Genomic DNA, 13,829 nt, shown 5'->3' with positions numbered 1-13,829 from the left:
CCAGACATGGATCTTATGCATCCATCCCACTGGCTCTTTTATCTCTGCCTCTTACTTGCATTGACTTTTTTCTGCTCTCACATCTGACTGTGCATAGTCAGGACAGACAAGGTGTGTTTTGAACTGATCTAGCAAAAGAATTAATTCAAATAGTTCCGCACCAGCCTCTTACCACCTATGAACAGCAATTTCATGGCATTTCACCAGTTCTTGCATTCTCTGTCCTGCAGCAACTGAAGAGTTCAGCCTTGAGTCTGTATTTTTGCTGGGAGCATTCATGCCTAGCCCCAGTAGATCTATGGTAGGGGCCTGTGCACCCAAGGAGGAAGGAAAGGGTTAATGCAGACATTGGGAAACAGGAAGTGCTTCAGCTGAAGTTGATGACAGTGCTTATATCCTCAGAAGGGAGCTGGCTGGCTGGAAGAAAAATAGTCTCCCTGAGAGTTTGGAGGAAGGAGGCTGAGCCGAGACAAGCCAACCAGGGCTGTTTAGAACTATCCACTAGCTATCAAGAGAGAAGCGTTCCTATCAGAAGCTGGGTAAAGTAAGCTGGCTGTGGAGCTGTGTTACTATGTGAGCTTGGCCTGAAGCAATAGCAAAGGAAACTTTTGTAACAACTGGACCTGGCTTCACTTAGGAGGGGCTAATTCAGACTCTTAAAGGACTAGTATTGCTGGAATGAACAACTGTGCTATCAGAGCTCTCGCTGCTGGTCCAAGAAGTGGAGCTGCCTGGTTGTGAATCCCTGTAAAGTGTTGCCCTAAAGGTGAAATGTAAGACCCAGTATACACTCCCTGGCCAGGAAACAAACTGGTGCCCGAGAAAGACAAGGATTGATGTGACCCACAGGAATGGATACAAGCTGCCATTTTGCAGCAGAAGTTGCTGGTTCAACAGAACCAGCAGGAGCCGCAGCTGCTGGCGATAGCTAGTCCTGTTGATGAATCCGGTCGTCTTATTCAACCCAAATGCATCAAGCCGGGTGGTCTCCATGGCACCAGGCCTTTTGTTAATTAAGATGTGACCAGTCGATGACCCAGAAGCCTTCCTAGAGGTTTGTGAACGAGTGGCCATAGGTACTTGTAGGACCTCCAGTCTGAAGGTTTCTGCTCTGCATCAGCCCTGTCTGAACCTCAAGCTAGGGGCATGTGAAACTGGACTCGCAGCAAGTGAGAGCTGTCGTTCTCCTTCCATTCAGCCTCTTCTGTTTTGGGGGACATGTCTCCGGTTGACTCTTCTATTCCAACATTTGCCTTCTCTATTGCAATAAGGGAAGAGCAAGGTGGTTGCAACCCTGGATGTGCATATTTACGACACATACAGATCCACGTTCTTCTGCGGGTTGAAATGCTATGATTTAGCAATCTCAGAGACTTCAGTTCCAGGAGGAGAGCGACCCGACTGGGAGAAGGCCCAAAGTCATCGTTATGGTCTGGCGAGAAATAGTTAACGCTCGATTCAGTCTGCCCCTCCAGTGGGACCGATAGTTTTGGAGCAATCAATGCACCTGTTGCCTCTTGGAGCGGAAGAATGGGTGTGCTCGCATCAGGCTGAGACTGAACCATAACATTTCTCTGAAGCAGAGCTGGCAGTGGAGCAGTGGTAGCTCAGTTTAGCTATAATCTGGGCCTGCTCTAGCCTGAGGTAAAACTGAAGGGACAAGTTACAGAGAGAGAGAAAACCCCTCCACTCTGTCTCCAAAGGACTTAAAATGTTCCAGTAGCTTTCAGCTTAGTCCCTTGCTATGCAGTGAGGAAACCTAAGCAGGGTTGGAAGCAATCTTACCCTGTTGGCAACTCTGAGAGGATGAAGCACTGGAGAATTTGCATTTCCACTGCTGGAAAGAGAGGTGCCCCCTGCTACAGAAGATGCCCGCCAGTGGAATGGAAGCATCACTTTGCGAGATGGATCACAGGACAGGTCGGGATGGGAATCTCTCCTTTTCTTTCTCCCAACTGGATTCTCGTGCAAGCTAAAGAATCTAAGCACTGTTGGATTCTGCCTGCAGCTAGACTGTCATGAAAAGGACTTAATCCCATTGGCCCTAACCCCCTCAAGAATTGAATCCCACCTATGGGACACTTGAGGGAAGGTGGAAAAACCATCCCTTTTTGAAAGTCTGTCAATATGGCACCTATAGCCCAGGATAGGAAAATGACATATCTTGTTCATCCTCAAGGACTACTGCTGGAGGTGGCCGAGGATCCAGAGGAAATGGAAGACTGCTCTCATAAAACCTTCCTGACATCACGTCCCCTTACAAGATGAAGAGTCCTTCCCAGCAGAGGTTTGGCCCTACAAAACTAGAGAAGGTGGTCGGAAGGGAGGTGCACTTGCGTAGAGAAAACGGGGAGTTGTGTGACTAAACAGAAGAACAGTGGGAACTAAGATGGGACTGGACTACAGGGAACGAGTCACTTGAGCATTGCTCTGTTCTGCTCATTCTCTCTGAAGCATCTGGCACTGTCAGAAGACCGGATCCTAGATGGACCCCGTATGGCCGTTCTTATATCCTTAACAAACCCGCAGAGGAAGAATGAATGTCCATGCTTCACATCCGTGAAAGTGAAGTGCAGAGGTAAACTCAGTCTGGGAAGGTTGGTGGGTTTATCCAATAGTATTCTAGAACAGAGGGAAGAGGATTCCTTCTGCCCCCTTTGAGTTGCACATAGCTGTTACAGAAACAGTCTGATTTTGCTTTCTACATTTTGTGCTAAGAACAGCCTATTATACAGGATGATGAAGGGAACATCCAGGGCCCAGGAGAACTTAATCTACCTTGTAAACATAGTACCTTGAATTAGCAGTCTCCTCCAAGGAGAAGAGACAACCGAGGTGGAAGAATACCTCTTCCCAGAGCGAAAGAAACTGGATCTAGACTTGATAGCTCAATTTTGTTATGCCCTGTTTGATCCAGTTGACACAGACCAAGTTGGTCTGACATGGATCCAGAACTAAGTGGTGTGACAATGGCCACACACCAGTACTGGCTTTGATGGGTGCAGCAGTGAAAAATAATTAGAAGATGAATGTGGGTTTAACTGAGGAATTGCATAGTAAAGCCCCCCCCCCAATTGTCCGGGTCTAGAAGCAAAATCGCATGAATCCACTTACCATTTGCTCTTAGATATATGCACTTCCTAAGAGGATATATACATGCCTACTCCATGCCATGAATGGACATGTGATGAAAAGATGCTGGCAAATCCTGCACACTAAGTTGTTACAGCAGCCCGACTCTGTCCCCTACTCTAAGCCCTAGCTCATGTTCCCTCCCTGAGATTAAATAAACTTGTCCAAGTAATTTGTGCAAGGACAGAGCCAGAACTGGAGCAGGTCAGTCTCCCTTTTTGCTCTGTGCCTGGTGAAAAGCTGCCCTGTGGCCTAAGCAAACTGCTTTGAATGCTAGAAAGAAGCTGGAGCTGGGAAGAGAGATTGACCAGTATTCATCAATATTGCACTTCATGGTCGTGGAGCAAAACAAGAAGGGAAAGAAATTATTGGGTTGAATAAAAGGAAGCTCAAAAATAAACAAATGCCACGAGTTAAGGAACAGACGAGACTAAAGTGTAATGGTGACAATGAGAGGTTGTTTTATCTGCATGATATATTCACCCATGGCGTGGTAAAGTACTGGACCCGTCATCCCTACCCCAAATTCCTAGACTGGACTTTGGTACAAGTAAAGACTGTCTCAGATATTCCATCCCAAGCTTTATGGTGAATAGTGTTTTGGAGTGTACTCTGCTATGTGGCTCTTCATATATTACAATCTGAGTGCACAGTTTTAACTACTTAACTTTTGAGAGATTAGGAACATGAGATGACTTGCTGTAGTGCCATCTATGAAAGGAGTACCAACCATCTTGGAAGGAATGTACCTGCTGATCTGTTTGTCAGTGCTTCTGTACCACCCTACTACAATATAGCAGTGGTCCCCAACGCGGTGTCCGTGGGTGCCATGGCATTTATGTGCACCCGCCTAGTGACCAGGGCCGGCCCAAGCCATTCTTGCGCTCCAGGCGTATGCGCGGCTCCCGTCCCAGGTGCGCGGCGCATGTACGGGCCCCGCCCATGGGCACCCGGAAGCCCCAAAAGGTTGGGGACCACTGATATAGTTGTAACAACTCAGAGCAGATGTGTCCTTGCACACTCACCTGGCTGATTGGAGCCAACTTATCCCCGGAGTAACTCCTATGTGATCAGTGATGGAGCAGGTGCCATTGAAAAGTAATATGGTTATAGTAGTCCCAATAATTAAAACTTATATATTATGCTTGACACCTGGCTACATCCACAAGCATGCAGTCAGGCTGTTATCCTGCAGTCCCATTGTTGGTAACCGCAGGCTGGGTAGGTAAAATTTGGAAAGAAAAGCAATTCTTATTTATGTTTTATTTTCATGCAGGTGGTTCTCACACAGCTATTGAGAAATTTGCACGAAAAACTGGCCTGTACCCTAAAAAGTCTGTGTTGGCATTTAGCAGGTAAAGAAGCTGGCTGTTCTTCTGCAGGGAATGCCCAACCTAAGCCTTTCTTGGTAACTTTCCAGGGGCTGGAGGCTACACCCGACTTATGTAAAATGGGTCAGTTCGCAGCTGCTCTCGTCTTGTCTGTAATAGGGGTGTGTGTCTTGGCATGCAGGTCTCCATTTTCAGTACTGGAACTTCTAGTTGACAAAACAAACCAGTCCTCCCTTCCCCAAGCTGCTGTACTGGTTGTAGTACTCATTCTGGGCTTTGGGCTGTTCATAGGTCCCTTGTGTCTTCTGGGGGTGGAAAAGGGAAGGGAGGGGAAGAGAGTGGTGGTGAGGTGGGGGCAGGGGGAGGTTGGCAGCTGGGAGGCTGTTGCATGGTTTGTGGGGTGTAGGGATCTCTGGTTGCATGGTATCTGTGTTGTCTCTTGCCCTGGCTTGAATTCCTGTCTCACCCCTTCCTGCTTGGCCTGTATGTGTGTGTGTGTGTGTGTGTGGGGGGGGGGGTATCTACATGTAGCTTTTTAAGTGCGAACTCCTGCCTGGGGGGGCGGGTTGAGACTACTGGGGACAGAGCTGGGATCCCATTCAGGCCAGGTCCAGTTTGGAGGGGGCAGCGTAGAGGCCGGGGCTGGGCACAGGAGGAGGAGGCCGGTGCCATATCGGTTTGCAAGTGGCGTGGGGCAGCGGCTCCTGCGCCCCTGCTCTGCACGCAATGAATAGAGCCCGCAGCCACGGAGAGAACTACATCTCCCAGCCTGCCCCGCGTCTCTTAACCCCCCTCCCCGGCGGTGGAGCAGGAGCGCATGCGCGCTGGAGCCGTTCGCCCCCGAACTCCGTTTCCCTAGAGGCCGAGCGCGAGCTTCTCCCCTTCGCGCGCCGTGACGGCGCCGCAGCGCGATGACGCGGAAAGTGTGTGCCCGCCATAGCAATCGCCGCCGCCGCGCTGCGTGCGGGGCCGAGCGCGGGGGCCGGGAGCAGCGGCGGGGACCCAGCGGGACGTCGGGCAGGTACCGCGGGCAGCGGGCGGGGTTCGGCTTCCCCCGCGCGCGGCGCCGCCGGGGCTCCCCTGCTCCCCGCCGGGGGGCGCCACAGGCAGGCGGGGTCTCGCGTGTCGCCTCAGCAGCGGGACGCCCCCCCCCCCCCCGTCGGGCTTCCCCCTGCGCCGCCCCCCCCCCGGGGAGAGCAGGGCCCACGGGGGGCGGGGCGATGCTTCACCTCAGCGGGGTACGAGTGGGGTGTCCTGGCCCCATGCGCTCGGCCTGGCCAGCTGCGGGGCTGCCGGCGCTTCACCCTCCACCCCCCGCCCCCCGGTGCCTTCCTTCCCCGGGAGTGCGCGGCAGGGCTTTCCTCTGCACGCCGAGAGCTCGCGGACCTCTCGCCTCGCCCCGTCCTGTGCCTGTCCCCGGCGTGGGCTGTAGTTGCCCCTCCTGTCTCTCAGGCACCTCCCCTCACCTAATACTTCCTCTCCCCCCTCCCCCCGCTGCTTTGGGGGCATAGGGATGCCAACTGTCGTTTACAAGCCAGTTCACCGGCCTTTCGGGTAGCTGGTTATTGGTGAGCTTTGTCCGGGACGGGATTCACTGGTTATCCCTTGACATCTCCAACGTGACTGTCATCACCCTGCACTGGAGACTCGCCTGCTTCCCCCTCATGTTCTTCCCCTCACCAGCTGTGAGCTGTGTGGAGTGTTTACACTCAGGCTGGGGAACTGTTTTTGGGTTGGGGCCACTGACCCACAGAAAAAATCAGTTGGGTGCCACATGTAAGTGTGAAGTCAAAAAAAAAAAAAAGGGAAAAAAACCAAATTCTCACTGATGTGGCCCCCACTGGGAAGAAGAAAAGTGCTCCCCATGTTCCCCTCACACACCAGAGCCTAGTTGGCCGGTGGCTTGTAGATTTTGTATGCTCCAGACCAGGGGGGATTGACTGTGGGGCTCTCTCCCCAGCATTGAGGAGCCTGCTCCAGCCTCTCAGCCACCCCCCGGGGCTGGAGCACTAGCATGGGCTCCTCAGTGCCGGGGAGGGGGCCCTGAGCCTTGGGGTCCAGATCCAGGCAAGGCGGGGGTCGCATCCAGACCCTGGGCCTTGGTTCCCCACTCCTGGCTTGAACATTATGCCTTCTCTCTTTACGGAATATGTAGTAGTATTTTGTAATGATCATGGGAGCATCTGGGCCCTGGTCTACACAGTTTTGTATCGGTTTTAACTATTTCAGTTAAGGGTATGATTTTTGTATGAAAATAGTTAAATCAGTGTAAGTGATAGTGCGGACAGAGTTATATCAGGACAAAAGATGTTTGTTGGGAGTCACTCAGTTTCCTGTCATGGCAATAATCTGTACTGGTATAAGTGTATCCACTCATATCAGTTGTAATATTGGTGGGTTTCTGGGAACACCTTTGAGAGGGTCAATTTAGGGTGAACTGCTTCGAGACAGGGCTACACACAGCCCAAGAGGCATACAAAAGAGTACATCTGTTCACCACACTGGCTAGCAAGAAGTCATACAAGCAATCCTTTTGGACACTCCAGTTCTCTTGTGCCACTACTTACACCTAAGGTGGGCATGATCTGGTCCACAGGCCATTTCACTGGGATCCTCAGGCACAGAACAGCCAGCTGTTTCAGGGCAGCCCCATACCACTTTAAGCAGCTGGCTGTTCCCAGTAGCTCTCTGCTCTAAGGAGAGGCTTCACCAAAACTGACCAGTGGGAGCTAAGAGATTTTGCTGGGGCAAGGGTATTGCATGAACCCTCCCAATCCCCCTAGCACCTGGAGCAGGGAGCCACAGGGAGCAGCCAGCCATTTTGAGCATCCTGGGGCTGTTGCTGGCAGGGAGCCTGCCTTGGGGTCTTGCAGGGCTGCTGGCCAGGGGCCTTCTAGGTAAGTGTCTCTCAACCATAACCTGCCTCTGGCTCCCCAGCCCCTCCCTCCCTCCAACTCCTTGCCCCAGTTCACCATCCAAACCCTCTGCACCCCTTTTCCTTCTTCCCCAAGTCACAACTCCCTCCCAGACCCTGCAACCCCTTCTCCTGCCCTCCCCCCCACCCCGGGCCAGAATCCTCTCCTACACATATTCCCCCTACTGGATCCTGCACCCCAAATGTCTGTCCCAGATCACAATCCTCTCCTTCACACACACTCCCTCTCAGACTCCACTTCTACCCTACACCCTGCCCCCAGCTTCTTTCTGTACTCATCCTCTATCCAAGTCCCTATCCCCCATAGGCAAGTGCAGCCCTTGACCTCATACCAAAATCTTGGAGTCGTCCTCACCCTCATCCAAAATTATTGCCCACCCCTGCCTTACACAGATGACAGGTTATGCAAACCAGTCTCACCAAATCTGAACAGGTTCTTCTGATTCCCAAAGGACCAGCTACATCCCCAGGTCAATGTATAACTCAGCTGTTACTCAGAAGAGCACGATGTGCCAATCCTTTAGAACAAGGTTGGGGAACCTTTTATAGGTCAGGAGCCACTGACCCACAGAAAAATCAGTCGGGGGCCACACACAAGTAAGAAGGGGAAAAAACCCCTCACTGTGGCTCCCGAGAAGAAGAAAGGCATTCCCCAGATTTTCCTTGCACACCAGGGGGGCCGGGCTGGATCCAGGTAAGCCGAGGGCCACATCTGGCCCCTGGGCCTGTTTCCCCAGCCCTACTTTAGAATCTAAAGGCTAATTAAGAAAAGAAAGGTCAACAGTTAAAATTGTTAAAGGAATCAAATACATACACTTCATTCACAAGTTTAATTCTCATGCTCGGGGCTCGACAATCTATGTAATCTACTCGCCCGTGGTGAGTGGATTACATCCCGGAAGAGCCGAGTTCGGGCGATCTGCAGAACGCCAGACAGTGCGGCTGGCAAGCAGGGCTCATGCCTATGGCTTGAATTGGGATATCGACTTGCAGGTTATCTACCAACCAAGCAAACAATGAAGGTGCCAGTGATTCTTGATGTCTGTTTAGAATCTGGTGTTGGTCATCTTCCTTTCCAAGTGCAAACTAATAGTTCTTATGAGCCTCTTATAACTACTCCGTCTTTAAGAGGCTACTAGATTGTTTGTTGTTTAAGTTTTTCCTGTTACAAAGGCACTCCGCTGTCCCTCTGAAGCTTACCTACTCACTGTCTTTTTTTTAATTCCTCCCCTTCTCTCTTCTCCCCCCACCCCCCTCTTATTTATCCTTGGATCTGGACTTCCAACAGTCTGGTCATCTGAAGAAGTGGGTTGTACCCACGAAAGCTCATGATACCATCTACATGTTTTGTCTCTTTAGAGTGCTACTAGACTATGTTGTTGTTCTTTAAGTTTTTCTTGTTAGACTAACTCGACTACCCCTGTGAACCAATTACATAGTTCTTGGTGTAGGCTTCTAGCAGAGATGGAATAAACTGCTGTCTTAAAACAAGTCTCTGGAATATATCCTCTGTTAGGATGGGTTAACAGTCCTTTCAGGCTTCAGTTGACAGAGATGTCTCACAGGTAATTAGCCAGATCGAAGATAAATGGAGGAACCCCCAAAGCTCTTTCTGTAACCTCGCTCGTGTGGAGGGACTCCCATTGCTCTTGCTGTGTGAAAGTACGTCCCAATGTGGCTTTCGTTTCATGAGTGATACCTGTCCGTGCATGGCTGAGTCACTTTTAGGCAGATGCTGTAGTATAGCCCATATTCCAGACTGTTGGTTTGCAGGAGAGTTCATTCAGTGAATTCAGGTGCCTCCCGAGCTTTGTTGTTTATAGAATGTCCTTTGATGGGTCAGTGAACCTGAATAGCTCATCCCAGACAGGTTAAGGCAAGGGCTGCTGGCTCCGCTCCAAGGGGAGACTTTGCTGTGTGTTCCGCAGCAGGCTCTTGGGGAGCCATAGCGTGGTACCTGCAGTAAGAGGGCTGGGCTGGACCGGACCAGTCTGCCACAGATAGGGGCTTTTTGGGCCCTGTGGGGCTGCTCCAGCCCCCTAGGGTAAGTGGGGAGCTGCTCCAGACCCTACTGGTTAACTGGAATCAGTAAACCCCACCCATTCAGGGTGAGGCTTATTCATTAACCTACACCCTTACTTAATATTTTAGGCTGGCCTTACAAAATTTTACTTGTATGAGCGATTAAACATTCTTTTTTCTTTTGATAGGCAAGTAAAATATTGGTAGTTTTAAAAATAATTATTTAATGTTTGCACTAAGTGCAAGAAAATCGTTTTGTCTGACTGGATTTGAATGGGAAATAATTGGTGATGCTCTTCTAAACTCACCACAATGTAATTTAATTCTTAGTAAATTGTGCAGCTTCATAAGATTTTCTCTCCTTTCTTGCATACTTTTGCCAGCAGTAAAATAGTTCAGTAGTGTTCATGTTTACATCCTCATTGTTAGGGTTCAGTATTAACCCCCTCTATTATCAGTAGGATAGTGCCTAAAGCTGTGAACTTTTTTGAGCTCTGGCAGATATAACTGTGTGGTTTGCTTTGGGTCCACTATTTGAAATATATTGTCTGAGCCATTATTGCTAAAAGCTTATTTAAAAAAAACAGCAAAATTATGATTTGAGGCATGCAACCTCAGCCCATAGGGGGAAAAAAGTATAGGGAGAATGCTCTTTTGCCAAATGCCCAAAATGAACTCCGTAACTGGGCTGGTAGGTTTTCATGGCAGTTTTGTAATGTTGCTTTAGGCTTCAGCTACAGTGAGAGTTGAACAGTTTTAAACACAATTTTCTAGGTTAGAATGCAATTGTTGTGATGTGTTAAGACCCTATTCATGACATGAACACAGATCTTGTAAGCCCATTTATCTTTTTCAGAATGTTAAGTATTCGCAGTTCTGCTATGGTTCGATCAAAATTATTATGTAAACTTTATTTTAAATAATTTGCTTTTAATTCTTCATTTCACATTGTATAATTTTCAGTTACATAAAGAATGTTTTGTATTTGTTTCCTGATTGTATACATTTTTTAGGAAATTTCATACTTGTTTTCAGCATAGATAAACAAGTTGAGTGCTTCATTATCATCCCTACTGTGAGAATAACACTAAACTGATAAACTTAAAAAACAACAAATGGTCTGGTAGCACTAAAGACTAACAAAACATGTAGATGGTATCATGAGCTTTCGTGGGCACAGCCCACTTCTTCAGATGACCCAATTGATAAACAGCTATCCTGATAAACAACTATTCTGCACTTTGCTCGCAGCTAGCGATAACTTCCACTACATTGAAGTTCCACAATGCAAAAAGTTGAAATACTTTGATCAGCTGATGCTCTATCAGGGTTTGCAATTAGAAGTCAGTGGAACTTGTGATCGCAAAGTCCTTTAGGTATCTTATTACAGGTTTAGGTTTTAATATTTTGGCCTGTGTACACAATAGCTTTGCTAATAAATGGAAAGTCTTATTTTTAAATCAGAAGCAATTTTATTTTGAGATGTCAGGCATATTTTCCACCCCAAAAAAGCTCGTTCTGAGTTTAAAACTATGGTCACCAGGGCAGCAGTGACCAGGGGTGTGAATAATCCACACTTGAATGCTGTAGCCATACCAAGCCAACCTACAGCCTTCTGATTTACATAGGTGCAGCTAGGCCCCAGAATAGGGATGTTAGCATATAGCGGTTTACATGATTAACTGATAAGCCTGGATTTATTGGTTAATCCAAACTACTACATGCACCCCCCCTCCCCCCCGCTGCCTCTATAGCAGAGACAGCAACTGGTGTGTGAAGTGGGAGCTGGTGCCCGTGGGGGAGCCTGCACCTCAACCCCCTTCCTGGAGCTAGCACCCTGAGTTACCTGCCACAGCTAGCACCCCATAATCTCTCCTGCATCCCAACACTATGCCTCAGGCCAGAGACCCCTCCTGCGCTAAACTGCTTCCCAGAGTCTGCACCTCAGCCTCTTGCTGCAAACTCCTCTGCCCCAGCCCAGAGCCTGCACCCCCTCTTGAACCCCAACTCCCTGCCCAACCAGGTGAAAATGAGTGAGGGTGGGGAAATAGGGATGTAAAGACCCATTAAAAATGTTAACCAGTGAAACAATATGGCTAACTGTAGAGGGTGGAAGAGCTGGCTGCTGTGACCGGCTTTCCACAGGCAGGATGGACTCTGGTGGTGGGGCCCAGATGCTCTGTGCGTTCTGGCAGGTCTGACTGCTCCACAGGTAGTGGAGGATGGTGGTGTGTGTGTGTGTGGTGGTGGTTGTTGTTGTTGTTGTTGCCAGGAGGGCCCAGCCCACTGGTTAACCTTTTACATCCTTACTGGGGAGAGACGGGGGGTAGTGGGGTGGAGTGAGTAGGTCCTGGGTTGCTTTTAAATTCAAAAAGTGATCTTGGGTGTAAAAAGGTTGAAGACTACTGGTGTAGATTGTGTCTGCTCTGATGGGAGGGATTCTCCTGTTGGTGGGTAGTCCCCAACCTCAAGTAACTAGGTCGAGGAAATAATTCTTCAGTTGACCTAGTAGTGTCTGCATGAGGACTAAGGTCAGCTTGACTAAGCCCTTGAGGGGTTTGCATTTTTTTTGCACATGTGATCGATGCAGTGGTTAACCTAGTTTTCTAGTGTAGACCAGGCTTAAGTCTTTTCTGATGTGTAGTATTTGTTCTGTATGGTGGGATTTAGATCTACTTGTGTTTGTTATAAAAGAACAATTTTAAAAATTGGTATGTACTGGATGCTTTGAGTAGTTAGTTTTAAATGTGTATGCAGTTGGAAAAAAAATCAGGAATATACCAGACCATGGCTAATTCTGGCATTTAAGTCTTTGTTATGACTTACTCTGGTAATGATCCAACTTTCTAGCACAAGTTGGGATTCCTGGTTTTTCACTAGATGTCTTGAGTTTTGTGTATGGCAGTGTTGTATGTCTAGTAGATAAGGGTGAAGATTGTACGTTCTTATGACTTCCAGACTTGAGCTCTGCTGATCTCTTGCCAGTATTTCCAGAGCAATCTTTTTACTGTTTCAGCTAGAAGGATTGTGGCTTCCAGGGAAGAGATCTAAAATGAAGAGTGAACTGCTCTTTACGGTTAGGGTGAATCAATGACAGGCAGCTGAGAAGGCTCTGAGTGCATTTGTATTCCTGGAGTAAAATACTGGCATTGGGAAGAGTGAAAAGATGAAATGCAATTACAAGCCCCATGCTTGGTGTGCCCAGGCTCGCGCTCTCTCTCTCTCTCTCTCTCTCTTTTTTTTTTTAAAGAGATTTACTTGTCTGTCTGTCTGTGAGTCTGTTGTTCAAGCACTCCTGAATGGTAAGAGCTAGGACCACCACATTTGGTATGAAACTCCCTCTTACCCAAACATAGCAAGGGTGGGGTTTTGTTGTGCCAGGAAAACAGGAAGTTCCAGGATTGGGATGATTTAAGGATGTGAAAGTGTTACCTTGAAAGTTAACCATGTACACGGTTACACACAGACTGCCAGCCAGTACATGCACGGAGCTGGCTTAAAAGCCGGTTCCCCTGCATATTGGCTCCCGAGGAGCTGCCTGCCTCCCTGTGCTGCTGCCTCTGTATCAGAGTGGTGGGAGGAGGTGGGGAGACAGGTGGGAGCCTCTTGCGCCCCTCCCGCCACATATAACTGTATAACCACTGAAATTTACGGGTTAGTTTATTAAACTCATTTTAACATCCCTCACTGTAACATGGAAAGGGAGAGCTGTTTGGAAGGACACAATCCTGAGCGTGACCACTGGGGGTAGTAAGTGCAGGAGGGAGCTATATGCAGAGAGACAAGTGGGGACAGACACACCCCCAAGAGAGTGGCCAGCAGGGTGGGGACTTACCATGTTGCCTGTCACCAGACTGGATAAGTAGCTGCCTGCCTCCCACGGCCTGCAGGACAGCCTGCAGGGAAGAGGGAGGCTCCTGGAGGCCAGGTTTAGCCCCCTGTTGCCAGCTATGGTGGGGCTGCTGGAGGTCAGGGTTGGCTCTGGAGCCCTGCCCATCTTCCCCACAGACAGCCTGCAGGCCGAGAGAGGGCCACTGGAGGCTGGGGCTGACCACCAGCACCTCCTCTCCCTGACACAGACAGAATGTGGGGAGTGTGTGTGTGTGTGTGTGTGGGGGGGGGGTCACAGCTCGAGTCCAGGGCTGGTCCCTGCAATCCTGGGAGTGCAGTCTTGACCCCCTGGTAGGAGCTTCTGCCATGGGCGGCCCCCTCAGCTCACTGCTTCCCAGCTGCCTGCTCTGAGTGCCCTGCCCCATGAACCTTGTGCTCTGAGCCATCCTTCCCTCACTTGAGCACCCTGCCCCCAAGCCTTCCTAGGCCCCTTTTCTCATTCTTGCAGTCCCACCCCTTACCCTGAGCCTCCCAGCCTCTTGCCCTCACTTCTGCACCCCCGCCCTGAGCCCTCCCCA

The 13,829-nt window shown here is 49.4% G+C and overlaps 1 protein-coding gene across 5 annotated transcripts in view; it reads left to right on the top strand.

Moving 5' to 3' along the window:
* Positions 1 to 408: 408 nt before the first annotated feature.
* Positions 409 to 13,829, top strand: part of DCAF1 (DDB1 and CUL4 associated factor 1) — a 100,231-nt gene continuing 86,810 nt past the window's right edge. For 3 of the 5 annotated variants that reach the window (XR_012906544.1, XM_075939460.1, XM_075939456.1), the window contains exon 1: positions 5,336 to 5,484. The gene's annotated coding sequence lies outside the window, so the exon portion shown is untranslated. Of the gene's footprint in view, positions 2,579 to 4,408; positions 4,488 to 5,335; positions 5,485 to 13,829 lie in introns of those variants that run through there. The other 2 variants (XM_075939457.1, XM_075939459.1) reach the window with 2 other exon arrangements.

The sequence above is a fragment of the Pelodiscus sinensis genome, chromosome 11 (genome assembly GCF_049634645.1).
Source record: "Pelodiscus sinensis isolate JC-2024 chromosome 11, ASM4963464v1, whole genome shotgun sequence".
Classification (NCBI taxonomy): Eukaryota; Metazoa; Chordata; order Testudines; family Trionychidae; genus Pelodiscus; species Pelodiscus sinensis.
This window is presented reverse-complemented; position numbering and strand designations above follow the sequence as displayed.